The sequence below is a fragment of the Thalassophryne amazonica genome, chromosome 7, assembly GCF_902500255.1.
Source record: "Thalassophryne amazonica chromosome 7, fThaAma1.1, whole genome shotgun sequence".
Classification (NCBI taxonomy): Eukaryota; Metazoa; Chordata; class Actinopteri; order Batrachoidiformes; family Batrachoididae; genus Thalassophryne; species Thalassophryne amazonica.
The window spans coordinates 37,535,083-37,549,230 of NC_047109.1; positions in this window are offsets into that span (position 1 = coordinate 37,535,083).

A 14,148-nucleotide genomic window follows, 5' to 3' on the forward strand; every position below is an offset into this window, starting at 1 on the left:
TTTTAGTCTGTGGTGCAGTTGAAGGTGCTATATTATTTTTTCTTTTTGAATTTTTATGCTTAAATAGATTTTTGCTGGTTATTGGTAGTCTGGGAGCAGACACCGTCTCTACGGGGATGGGGTAATGAGGGGATGGCAGGGGGAGAGAAGCTGCAGAGAGGTGTGTAAGACTACAACTCTGCTTCCTGGTCCCAACCCTGGATAGTCACGGTTTGGAGGATTTAAGAAAATTGGCCAGATTTCTAGAAATGAGAGCTGCTCCATCCAAAGTGGGATGGCTGCCGTCTCTCCTAACAAGACCAGGTTTTCCCCAGAAGCTTTGCCAATTATCTATGAAGCCCACCTCATTTTTTGGACACCACTCAGACAGCCAGCAATTCAAGGAGAACATGCGGCTAAACATGTCACTCCCGGTCTGATTGGGGAGGGGCCCAGAGAAAACTACAGAGTCCGACATTGTTTTTGCAAAGTTACACACCGATTCAATGTTAATTTTAGTGACCTCCGATTGGCGTAACCGGGTGTCATTACTGCCGACGTGAATTACAATCTTACCAAATTTACGCTTAGCCTTAGCCAGCAGTTTCAAATTTCCTTCAATGTCGCCTGCTCTGGCCCCCGGAAGACAATTGACTATGGTTGCTGGTGTCGCTAACTTCACATTTCTCAAAACAGAGTCGCCAATAACCAGAGTTTGATCCTCGGCGGGTGTATCGTCGAGTGGGGAAAAACGGTTAAAGATGTGAACGGGTTGGCGGTGTACACGGGGCTTCTGTTTAGGGCTACGCTTCCTCCTCACAGTCACCCAGTCGGCCTGCTTTCCCGGCTGCTCGGGATCTGCCAGGGGGGAACTAACGGCGGCTAAGCTACCTTGGTCCGCACCGACTACAGGGGCCTGGCTAGCTGTAGAATTTTCCACGGTGCGGAGCCGAGTCTCCAATTCGCCCAGCCTGGCCTCCAAAGCTACGAATAAGCTACACTTATTACAAGTACCATTACTGCTAAAGGAGGCCGAGGAATAACTAAACATTTCACACCCAGAGCAGAAAAGTGCGGGAGAGACAGGAGAAGCCGCCATGCTAAATCGGCTAAGAGCTAGTAGCTACGCTAAGCTAGCGGATTCCTAAAAACACGCAAAGCGAATAATGTGTAAATAATTTAGAGGTGATTCAGCAGAAGGAGTGCTTTAGTTAAGGCACGTAAAGATTACACTGGGAAACAAATCGTAATCTAGATAACTAGATCAATCTAACTGCGCAGATCAAACAGCTAACAGATACAGAAAAACACCGCTGTGCTCCGGAACAAGAAGTGATACAATACCGCAGTGAGAGCCGACCACCAGTAGAGTCAAGTAAAAAAGTAAAAAAAAAAAAAAAATAAAAAGGTAAAAAAGTAAAAAAGTCTTGAAAAAGACTATTAGTTCAAAGTCCAAAGCAGCAGGTAGCAGTCTCTGTGTATTATCTCCACACCACCACCACACGTCACTTCGGCTGACTGGTATAAATGAACCGTTTTTCCGTATTATTCGACTACACCACTTGTCTTATTACATTTTCAGCTAAAGCTTCATAGGCTAAGAGTGTGTTAACTCATCACGTCAACAGTTCAAGCTTGAACTGGAGTTGTGAGCTTTTCAATATCATCATAATTCTCAGTACAGTCATTATAGTTTTCTCCACTAAGGTCTGACTGTTTCAATGCTTGATATTTTGGCATAGTTTGTTGGAAGGCCAGATTACACTGTACAAATGTATTTGACACCATTTTGCCAACCATTGTTTTGATATAAGGGATCACACAACACATGCAAAGTCCAATCAGAATTAGGACTATAATAACTGGTGTCACCATTTTCAATAGTAACTGCCAACATGGTCCTGAAGTCAACCAGGACCAGGGATTCCACCGGTTCACGGCTAGGGTGTCTTTATGCATTGCATCACGAAGTTTATTCAGCTCTTCCAATGCGTCCTGCATATCCACTGAATGAATGGAGTCTGGGATGAAAGTACAGCATGTTGTGTTCAGCAGAACACAAACTCCTCCCTGTGAACCAGTAAGCAAGTCTAAAACCATGCGATTTTGCATCACCATGGTACATAAAGCATCTATTTCAGTGTTTTGAGCTGCTACTATTTTTTCAGTTACATTCATGAACAGACCCAATCGATAATTCAGAGTTTCAATCATTAATGAATTTTTTCCCACTCCTATCCAGGGGAACAATGAATGTGCTATTTTATCTCCTACAGACCACAATTTTTGGTCCTTTGGTACATCCGAGCCCCACATGTGATCATGTGGTAACACATCTGGGTATATCAATCTCCTCCGTCTGGTGCTGCCATTCTTCTCTGTGGAGGTCCTTGGCACTACCACATATGTATGGTCAGTCACCTGGGTAGGTGCACACACACCACCCCAATTTGGTGGGAGACTCATGTACAGTCTGGAACCACAAAGCCAATAGATGTCATCATACACCGGAGTACCATTTACAGGTGGTAGCAAAAACTTACTAACATAAGCACATGATTCATCCGTTCCCCATGGACAGGAGCCTGTATAATTACATCCCCGTCCAATGTGATGAAGATAAGTACCATCCACATATTATGTTTTGGTTAGGCTTAAATTATTTGATAAAACATACGTTTGGGTACACAGACGTTTCTTAATTTTACCTACAGTTTTATTCCCTGTCCCGTAAAAGCAAATTGGGAATGGCCGTTGTGATGACAATTTAACGTGATGATATTTTTGCGTTTCCCTTCAGTCTAGTCAATGGAGCAGCACTTGGGCACGCTTGTACGTCCTCTGTTGAAATCCCTATCATATAAGTGGTTGCACTGAGGCAAGTGGTGTTACATCTTATCAGATTTGCTGAGAACTGCTGCCCCCGAAATACAGTTTGATTATGCATCCGTATGATAAGACATTCTGTCACCCTAGCAGGGTACGGTTTAGCCGTCAGAGCTGGGTGTGTTGAGGATATAGGTATTTGCGAACAAACATAACAATTAGTAACGTAATTCCATAGCCAATAAATGAACATATCTGTACCACATATTAGTATGGTATATATGAGGGTGTCCATCTGTCTCATTCACATTATGAATAAACCTCTTCTGACGTTGCTTGCGTTGTTCTCTGGCTCGGTCCACAGTGAGCTGCAATTCTTGGGTCAACCACCAGGCCAGGAATCCGAGGAGCACGAAACACACTAAGATCACAACGCAACCGGCTGCCCTACCAACAGTCCGGCAGCGGCGGCGCTGAGCACGCCGCTCCGGGGTCTGCTGTAGTTCAGTCATGATTGCTAGGATACAGTGTTGTTAACCAACCTCACCTAATAGTGCAAGGATCTCCCTGCTTCACTGGCATTGAGACAATCTATTACTAATTAAATAGACTCCCTTTGTAGCCAGACTTCCCCTTACACTGTGGAGGCAGCCAACACACGCTGTATCTTACAGTGATGTATCCACGTTGATCTCTCCGCTATCTTTACTGCAGTTGGTGTTGTTAACAGCACTTGGTATGGACCTTCCCAACGAGGACTGGACCAGTTCTTCCTCTTAATCACTCTGATGAACACCCAGTCTCCTGGCTAGACTACTGGAAGGCCGTCCTGTGGAAGATCAAAATTATTCGGCAGTAAATGTGTTTAAGTTATCTCTTTCTGTGTTAATGTCTTTTTCATAAAATTTGCTAATGTTTGTTCCTCATTTGCTGTTTTAGTATCCATGTCAAAATTGGTAGACGATATGGTCGTCCATAAAGTATCTCAAATGGTGTTAACCCTGATGGTGTTGGTGTTATTCTCATATACAATTTTACTAGGTCCAAACATTCAATCCAGGTTCGTTTTGTCTCTTCTATACATTTCCTTAATCTTATTTTTATTGTGCCCTTTGTCCTTTCCACTAATCCTGCACTGTGTGGGTGGTAAGCACAATGATGTTTTAACTTAATTTTCATGTGTTCTGCTACTCTTTGTACAACTTCATTTACAAAATGTGTTCCATTATCACTGTACAATGTCTCTGGTATTCCATAATACTAGACTGTATTGATAAGGTCCACATCGATTTAGTTCAATAAAGTCCATATGGACAATTTGAAAAGGATACTGTGGTTTTGGGAATTGCCCTCTCCGGGGTCTTATACTTCCCTGTGGGTTGTGTTTCAATCAGGTAACACAGGCTTTACAAAAATTTTTTGAGTATAAATTAAATCCATAGGTAGTAAAGTATTGGTCTACCATATATACCATCCCCCCTGTCGACACACCCATGTGTCGCAATTGCAGCTGCTTTGAATAAGCTTTTGGGTAGGATGGGTTTGTTATGTATACAATAAAGTCCTTTGGGGTTTGGGGTTGCCCCATTTTTCAACCATAAATGTCGTTCCTGCGCTGGTGCCTGTTTTTGCATATCCAATAAAAGGTCAGAATCTATTAATAGTTCATTGTCTGTCTGGCAGGCGATAAGAATGTATCCAAACGTTTGGAATAATAGCCAACTGGTTTATTTTTATTACCATGTTGTTGTAGCAAGACTGCACACATGAATCCCCGTTTTGTGTCCACCATGAGAGTGAATGGCTTGGCATAATTGGGCAGAGATAATACTGTGGAACTCACAAGTTCTTGTTTAAGAGCTGTAAACTGTTCTTCAGCTTCTTTATTCCACTGTATTTTGTCAGTCATATCCATTGGTATAGAGTGTATTAAATCCTGCAATTTCTGCACCATCTCTGCATAACATGGAATCTAGGCTCTGCAATAATTACAGATACCTAGAAAAGTCATCATTTCCTTTTTCTGCTTCAGGTTTTAACGGATATTGTTTGATCCGTGGTCTCCAATCAGATCGTGGCTTAATTTCGACTGGCGGAATATTTTTCAACAGTCCTACATCTGTGGGTGCTTTCACCCAGAGATGAGGAGGCAGTTTGGCCAATAAAGTCTCATCTTCCTGTGTCAACAACACAGATGTTGTTAAATTTCAATCATCCAGATCTACTTCATGTATCACCGGTGTCGTTCAAGCACTTACAAACTTGTATTTCCGATACAAGCCTGTGGATGGACTGAAATCCCACACCGACATTGCATCTGCTTCATGCCAATCAGTTGCTTCCTCAGCTATCTTAACAATTCCTCCAAGGTCCTTCCAGGACTGAGTGTCTGCCCTTATCAGTGAAATATGCGGCACAGCCTCAGGTTTTCCTCTGTACCATTTGTCTGCACTTTGGGTCAGCACTACACTACACACAGAGGTGGTTTTTTCTGTCTGTGTATAAGTGTGCTACTGTCTGTAATTCTGATGGAATTTTCAGAAATCCTGCTCCATACCTTTCATCCTTTCGTGGAGTGAATAGTATAGTTATGTGTAGATCTTTAGGTGACATCATTACTACATGTTCTCTGTTTTCACAGGTCATCAGACCTTCCTCCAATAATTGTTCAGTTTGTCTCAATTCCGACAGATCCAAAGAGCACTGCCAGGCCTGGGCCAAATTTGTATATACAGTAGCGGGCTGCCTTTTTTGTTTTCAGATTTCTTTCTGCGTGTATGGCGTGGTCTACATACTCTTGTAACCCAGCTGTTGGGAACGTTATCATGTGTTTGTCTACCCATGCTCGGATATCTGATCTGGAGTTGGCATGGAGTGCATTTTTCAATTGTTGTTCATACACGCTATCATTTTTCAGTGGTAGAAGACCACTGTGCACTTTAAAAACTTTTTCCATTTGATGTCGATAGTCTTCGAATGGTTCATCATCTTTCTGTTTTGTGCAATTTATTTCTGTGTAATTTGACTTCTGCTGGTATTTCTGCTTAATTCTCAGCAATAGTGCGGCCAATCGATCTTCCAATTCCTGACTATCATGGGCTAATGAAGTGTGGTCTGCCTCTGCAGGATCCCAATCTCCTTTTACATCAGCCCAATCCTTTGTCACAGTTGCCATTATGACTTGTTGAACTTCATCCCCTCTAAGATTGTAGGATTTAACCAAAGTGGTTACGTCAATAATGTACTGGGCTACATCTTCTCGTGGGGGAGTTACACCTTCCACAGTTCCATCTAGGTGATACGACTTTCTAATGTTTTCTGTGTCTTGCATGAATCCCTCAATGTCAACATGAGGTGATGGTATCATGTCAACTGCTGCTTTGATATCATCAGCATTCCATGTTCGATATACGAGCATGGTTGATCGGTGCCCTGGAGTTCCTGCACGAGGATTTGGTACTTCTATCAAAGGATAGGTACCTTCCTGGTCACTGTGTTCCTCCATGGGAGGAGCTGTAGGCACTTTTGTTTGACTGCGTGTTTGTGGCTTTTCTTGTTTTTCACTTTTTACTTTAGGTCGCACCGCCATATCATACTGCGGTGGAGGCACATCATCATCCTCTGGTAGAGGAGGGTACAAATGCGTTGTTGCCGGCGGTCCAGCCGTCGGTGGTTTCTGAGGTTGTTCAGGTTCTCTGTGCTGAATTATCACATCTTCTTCTGCCTTACCTACAGCTTTCTTTTTCCTTGCTTTCTCTAATCGTCGCTTCTCTGCTCCCTTCCGTCTGTTCTCTGCTTCCTCCTCCCAAAATGCCACTAAATCTGCCCCTACTTTCTGCTTCTTTTTTTTTTATCACCTTTATGTTCCTTTTCCAACCTTTCCTTCAGTTTTTGAATACTAGTCAGGTTTAGTCGTCCGTCAAAGTCATGTTTATTTATCCAGGTCTCCAATTTCTTTGTTGCTTTTGGATTTTTGCTTCCATAAATTTCCAGTCGTCAGTTGATAAATTTTCCTTATTTTTAGACGTCTTTCCCCCCATTTTTATTATTCCTTGTTATAATTTGGACTTCAGACGGGGGCACACCTAGGGTGTTCTAAATCTGAAGTTTTCACTTTCTTTGGACGTGACAATTAATTTGCCGTCGTGTGGTTGATTCCTTTCACCTCCCCGTAGGAAGCGGAATCACTTGCCTCTGCATCCACACACACGGTTGTCACTTACGTTGTCCAAAGTATTACACTTTCACACTTTTATTCTCAAAAACCGGTATTACTTCGTATTAAAACAGAGGAGTCCGTACCCTCCTTCGGAATTTAACTACGTGCGTCCCTCGCAACCGTAGAGGAGTCCGCCCTCCTCGCGGAGTTTAACTGCTTTACATTAACAGACGATTCCATGCCATCGCTTACGGAGTTTAACTGTTTATGTGATCACACTTTTATTCCCTACCGGTACGCGTATATAAACAGAGGAGTCCGCACCCTCCTTCGGAATTTAACTACGTGCGTTCCTCGCCATCGTAGAGGAGTCCGACCTCCTTACAGAGTTTAACTGTGTTTCATTAACAGACGATTCTGTATCATCGCTTGCGGAATTTAACTGTTTATGTGATCTGATCACCATTCACTCAGTACTGTTACAAAGAAATTCTACTCACTGACTCGACTTCCTGTCTGTCTTCTTCGGGAAAATCTCGTCAACCAGACGATGCCACCGGCGGTCGACAATTGCAGACACGATCAATCGATCGGACCTTGGCCAAGGATTTACGTCTGGACTTGGCGACCCCCGCCGGACACCTCCGGTATTGTTGAGATCCCGGACGTAGCCCCCAGTCAATGTTGGGTATTTTCGCCTCCAAACATTCTTAAAACCTTTAACAAGACAGAGTCAAGAACCACCAGTGAGACAGAAAGTCAAATTTAGCTCGCGAGGAGTGCAAGTCAGGCTGTACACCAAAGCTACACTAAAGTCTGGCCTGCACTCCTGCTCTTTTATTTAGGACTTCCCTACATACATGGGCGGTACAGCTCCTAAGGGGAGGAGTGATAGCGCGTGAGCTGTTGCCGCAGAACCGCTGATTGCACAATACATTCAGGACTTTCAGAACCTTTTTAATCTTGGGCTCGATTAAGATGTGTTTAAGACATCTAACGATTAATCACACTTCTTCTGACACAAGGACTAATGTATCATAATCACACTGTGGTTGGAACATTCAATTCTCTATTCTTTATCTCACTGCTCCGCTTATGGCTGCATTCTGCCTGGGTCATCTTCACATGTCCTGAAAAAGAGCTTAGCGTGCACACAGAGATACCACAACTTGCAGAAGCACGTCATGTCACATATCTTAAGTAACCTTCACCCATCACATCAGTACAGTACACTTTATCAGAGCAGAGAGAACTACATTCTACCAGAGCAGAGAACACAAAACATGCATGATAAAATAAAACAGTGTATCTACAGAATAACTCCAACACATGACACTCACAATTAGTGTCCTCAGTTCTCAAACGCTTATTGAGTGTTGTTAGAAGGAAAGGTGATGTAACACAGTCATAAACATACCACTGTCACAGCTTTTTTGAAATGTGTTGCAGGCATCCATTTCAAAATGAGCAAATATTTCCACAAAAACAATAAAGTTTATCAGTTTGAACATTAAATATCTTGTCTTTGTGGTGTATTCAATTGAATATAGGTTGAAGAGGATTTGCAAATCATTGTATTCTGCTTTTATTTACATTTTACACAACATCCCAACTTCATTGGAATTGGGGATGTATGACATAAACAGATTTTTGCAAAGTGAGTCACTTTTTATTTTGATGTTTGGGAAAGAACGTTGTTGAGAATGTTAATGGTAATGTTGGTACTATCATTTTTCTTACGTCCTGTATTAATTCATGATGTCCTCTTCGATGTGTCTTTTGGGTACCAGGTACTCCTTGGTGGTGACTCGTCAGCGGGCTTTGTGTGTGGTTCTGCTCTGCTGGGTGGGTTCCGTTCTGTCTTCCTTTGCCCAGTTTATCGGCTCGGATGTCCTGCACACCTACAGCATTGGTGGCTCTGACTCGGGAACAGCTGGCCTTGGGCTGGGGAACAACCGGACTACCTCTGTTCCACATTTTACCCCTTCCCCACTCCCTAAATACCTCAAAGACCGCAAAGTGATTGGAGAGTACCTTCCATATGGTGGCTTCTTGTCAAAGTTTTATGTTGAGGACCAGTACAACTTTACCTATGCTGAGATTCATGGTGCACACTGGGGAGTGTGCGCCCCAGACACTATTCTCAGTCCAGAGTTCTTAGTCTATGCCCATGGGCTGATGGTGTTTGTGCTGCCTTTGCTTTGCCTTCTGGCTATTTACCTTCACATTCTGTGCATGAAACCAAAGAAGACACTTTTTAGCCATGTTGAACTCCCAAAACTTGATTCCTGCCGGGTGCGTTCCCTAGCTCTGTCTGTCTCGCTCTTAATTTTGCTATGTCTACCACTCCATATTATACATGGCCTCTTGCTTTTCACCCCCACCACCCATGTTCCTCTTTGGGCACATGCACTTGCCACGTTTTTCTTCCAGCTGTATGGTCTTGTACCCCAGCTGCTCTTCACTCCTGTGAAGAAACAAACTGGTAATAAAGAACAAGCATCCTATCCTCTATCTGTCCCCAACCTCCCGCTGCCAGTGGTTGCCCCATCTGGATGTAAAACCGTTCCCAAATCCCTGTGTGAGGCTCTGCAGGTGGCTCCATGGTCTCCAACCAAACACTCGTTGAAAGCCAAAGTTTGTCCAGAGGTCTGAGAAGACATTCTGCAGACAAGTTAAGGCTACAATGTGTTGGACTTAGTGGCGCCTATTAGTGGAAATGTAAACTAACATTCATAACCATGTGTTTATTTGTGTAATAACACAGCAGTCTGTTTCCATAAGTTCAGAATGAACCCTTCATGTCTACATGGGAGGGGCCCCTTCATGGAGACCATCATGTTGATACTGTAGCCCAAAAGGGACATATAAACTTCGTATTTCACACTTTACAGTGCAGTAAGAAGACTGACGAAAAAAGAAGAGGAGTCAGTGGTTGCTCCCCCCCACCACATGCACTGAGCAGGCTAACCAGTTCAAGAATCCTGTTGGTCCCCAAAACGTGAATCTGCTGCAAATCTTGAATTATCTACAAACTGTAAATGAAAATGTACTCAAACCGTGAATATCTGTGAACTGTTAATAATTTTGCTGAAAATCATTAATAAAATATCCCACAAAACATCAACGCAGGTCTCGCAAAACATTATTCATGATATAGTATATGTATTTTCTTTTGGTTTAAGTAGTTTATGGGTCAGTTACTTAAGGAAATCTTGCAAAATATAATCATTTGCTCTCAATCATTCTATTTATATGGTGGTTGTATCCATAATTTGCAACGTATTGGTGGGCTTAAATTCACTACGTCATATATCATTCCAAGCAAAAAGCGAAAATATAATTACTTTAAAAAAAACATTTTTTTTTCAAATGTGCATTATATTTGTTTAATGTGGATTTTAGATTCTTTAAAAACCAATCATCAATATTTTGAAGCAACTAAAACATTAAATAGTTAAATCTAACACTGTAAAAATCCAGCTTGGGCTTTGAAATATGTTTCAGCAGAAATACATTATTATACAAATAATGAATGTTTATGAGTTCAATGGTACAAATATTTCATGAGGTGAAAGATGGAACGTACCATTCAATGAGGTAAAGCCTCGTTGAATGGTACATTCCAGCTTTCACCAAATTAAATATTTGTTTCATTGAAAGGATGGAAAAACATTAATTATTTGTTATATATAACGGTGAAAATAGATCCTTGTCAACTGATTAAATTATAAACAACAGAAAAGGACTTACATTTTGGTGCTCTTCACTGGTGGTTAACAATCCAACACGAACTTTAAATAGGAGTCCAAAATTGTTCTCAGTTGTCCATGATGCCATCCACTTATTTCATGTACAGACTGCCATCTGCTTTCCTCACTCCAGTGAAAAATTGCATCAGAAATTTGTCCAGCTATTCATCCTCACTTCATCCTAACAGCTCTTCATGCCTCCAGACAGCTTACATCATGGTGGATTTGTTTGTGTTTGTGTGTGTGTGTGTGTGTGTGTGTGTTAGAAGAATTAGCAATGTCAATAGCTCGTCATCCACCAGCAGACCAAACTCTGCTACATTTAGCTAAACACCGCCCACGGTAGTGTAAGCATGCACAATGGTCGGAGCGTGCAATAGCACATTTCATATAGCACCAACATTGCATGCTAATAAAGGACTATTGCATGGTCAAAGAAACACAATGGCAAATGGTATGAATAATCTATGTCACATGACATACAAGTCACCAATCAAATGACAATGATCCACTCAGCCATTATATAATCTGTAATATAAAATATATAATGTGTTAATTATATATTCTTGGTAGACTAAAATGTGCATCTTTGTTTTACTGTCAAATACAACAAAAATTCTGATTATTGACTGAACATTATCAGCAAATGTCAATTATTACATGACAGTTAATATACACTTTATACAAAAAAAATTACACTCATAAATAACACAACTTAGCGAGTGACATACTCAATATAATTGATAAATTTAATGCCTAAAACCATTGATATAGTTGTGTATTTACATAATATAACTGTCCATTTGGTTTATAACTGAACATTATCATTAGGTACAGCCAAAAGGCCTATGGATTGTGACATGTACAGCTCATATATGTTTTAGAAAAAAAACACATTCACAACATTACCTGTACACCTATGTAAATGTTTTTATTTATGCTATTATTATCATCAACATTGTCATTTACTAAAGTATTATGTAGTGCATATAATATGTGATTTTTTTGGTGTAGTCATTTCTAAGTTCTGCTTCAGAGTACAATATTTTTTACTGTCATTTTGTATGAATCTGAATAAAATGACTGAATTGAATAACATTTCATAGTTTCTATTTTTCTGTGATATTATTTTGTAAACATTATTTTGTGTTTTGGGGGACAAACAACTGACTCCTGATTTTTATCAGTGTGATCTCTGATTTAAATATGAGTACCTATACAATTTTTTTCATCTAGCTCAAATGCCTTCATAATGATAAAAATTTGCAATGTAGGGTACTGTAACATGGCACAGACAAATTTTGAACCTGTATTTGCATATTCAGAAAGCAACATATCAGCTCTGAATGGAAGCATAAAGCTCAAATTATCTCTCAATTTACTCTCTGCGTACAGCTCTTCAAAACCTTGTAACAAAATTGCGTTGACTGAATTGCTAATTTTATGATGCCATGGAAGAAAAAAGAAGCTCAGTAATCTGTCTTTCAAAGTTGATCCATTATTTTGGGGTGCCAAATATTGTAAATACAGTGGCTTGCAAAAGTATTCAGCCCCTCAGTATTTCAGGCATTTAAATTTGTTTATGGGGTTTCAAATACAAAAAGTAAATGATGCTTCTCAATATAAAAATTTCTAAAATTATCTTCCGTAGACTCAAACTGAAAACAAATCTTTACAACTTCATATAAATTAATTAAAAATATAAAAGCCAAGATGATGGGTTGCATAAGTAATCAGCCCCTTTGGTATAACACTTGTAAATAATCAATTTAATTGCCAGTTTTCTTCAGACAAGTCAGGGGATGGATACATTAACATTTCCAAGTCACTGAATATGTCTTGAACTTTATTTACATCAGTTATGAAGAAATGCAAACAATATGGCACTCTTTGGTAAATCTGTGTGGAGTAGACAGTTCTGAAAAACTAAGTGACTGTGCAAGAAGGAGAACAGTGAGGAAAGCCACCAAGACATCCAGACAACCCAGAAAAAAGTTTTAGGCTTCTGTGGCTGTGATTGAAGAAATTGTGCACAGTGCAAATTCTGCATTTTGTATCTCCAATTATACAGCTTCATGATGAAGTGGTACAGAGGAGGGTCGTCTTTCACCAAAACATCAAATCTAGGCTTGCATCTCAGATGTACCTTCTGGCAAATTGAAGGTGAACTTTCAGGTCTTCTTTTTAAGAAAACCCTCCTCTGCTGCACTTCATCATGAAGCTGTATAACTGGGAATATAAAATCCAAAACTTGCACTGTGCAATTTCTCCAATTACAGCCACATAAGTCTATAACTTCTTCTGGGTTGTGTAGGTGTCTTGGTGGCTTTCCTCAATCTTGTCCTTGCACAGTCACTTAGTTTTTCAGAAATGTCTTCTCCACACAGATTTACCATAGAGTGCCATACTGTTTGCATTTCTTCATAACTGATGTAAATAAAGTCCAAGACATATTCAGTGACTTGGAAATGTTCATGTATCCATCCCCTGACTTTTCTGAAGAAAACTGGCAATAAAACTGATTATTTACAGGTATTATACCAAAGGGGCCCATTACTTATGCAACCCATCATCTTGGCTTTTATATTTTAATTAATTTATATCAAGTTGTAGACATTTACTTTCAGTTTGAGTTTAAGGAAGATAATTTTAGACATTTTTATACTGAGAAGCCTGGTTTACTTTTTGTATTTGAAATGTTATAAACAAATTAAAATTTGTGAAATACCAAGGGGCTGAATACTTTTGCAAGCCACTGTACCAAATTTGAGCTTTATGCTTCCATTCAGAGCTGATATATTGCTTTCTGAATATGCAAATACAGGTTAAAAATTGGTTTGCGCCATGTTACGGTATCCTAGTTTGCAAATTTTTGTGAAAAATTAAGAAGTGGCTGAGCACTTGCCCACATGGTCAAATCATAAAGAGACTGGAGGCCTATTTTTGACATTCTATGATCATGTTCGATTTTCAAGAGTCAGTAATTCAAAAACCACAATATTTTACACACGTATAACTAGTACCCCAGATATGTGTATTCTACAATATGAAGATTTTCCAATGAACCCTTCTTTAGTACCACTCTTTGAAATTTTGTAATTTTTTGTGAGAATGGACAAACTTCCATTTTATTATGCTACAGAATGAAAAAATTAGCACTGTATCCCATTTTTGAAATTTACTACTGTATCTGCAGTGCCCAAATAGGGTGTATTACAAATTTGAGCTTTATATCTACATTTTTAGCTGAGATCATGCCTTTTAAAAATTAAGAAAGTTCAAAATGCGTTCGTGAGTGAAAAATAGGATTGCAGGTACCTTTATTAAAAAAATATATATATCTAAAAAACTACTTGGAATTAAGCAGAAACATTTTGCATGTGTTCATTAGACATAAAAAAAATAAAATAATGAGAATCCAAGTCGGTGACC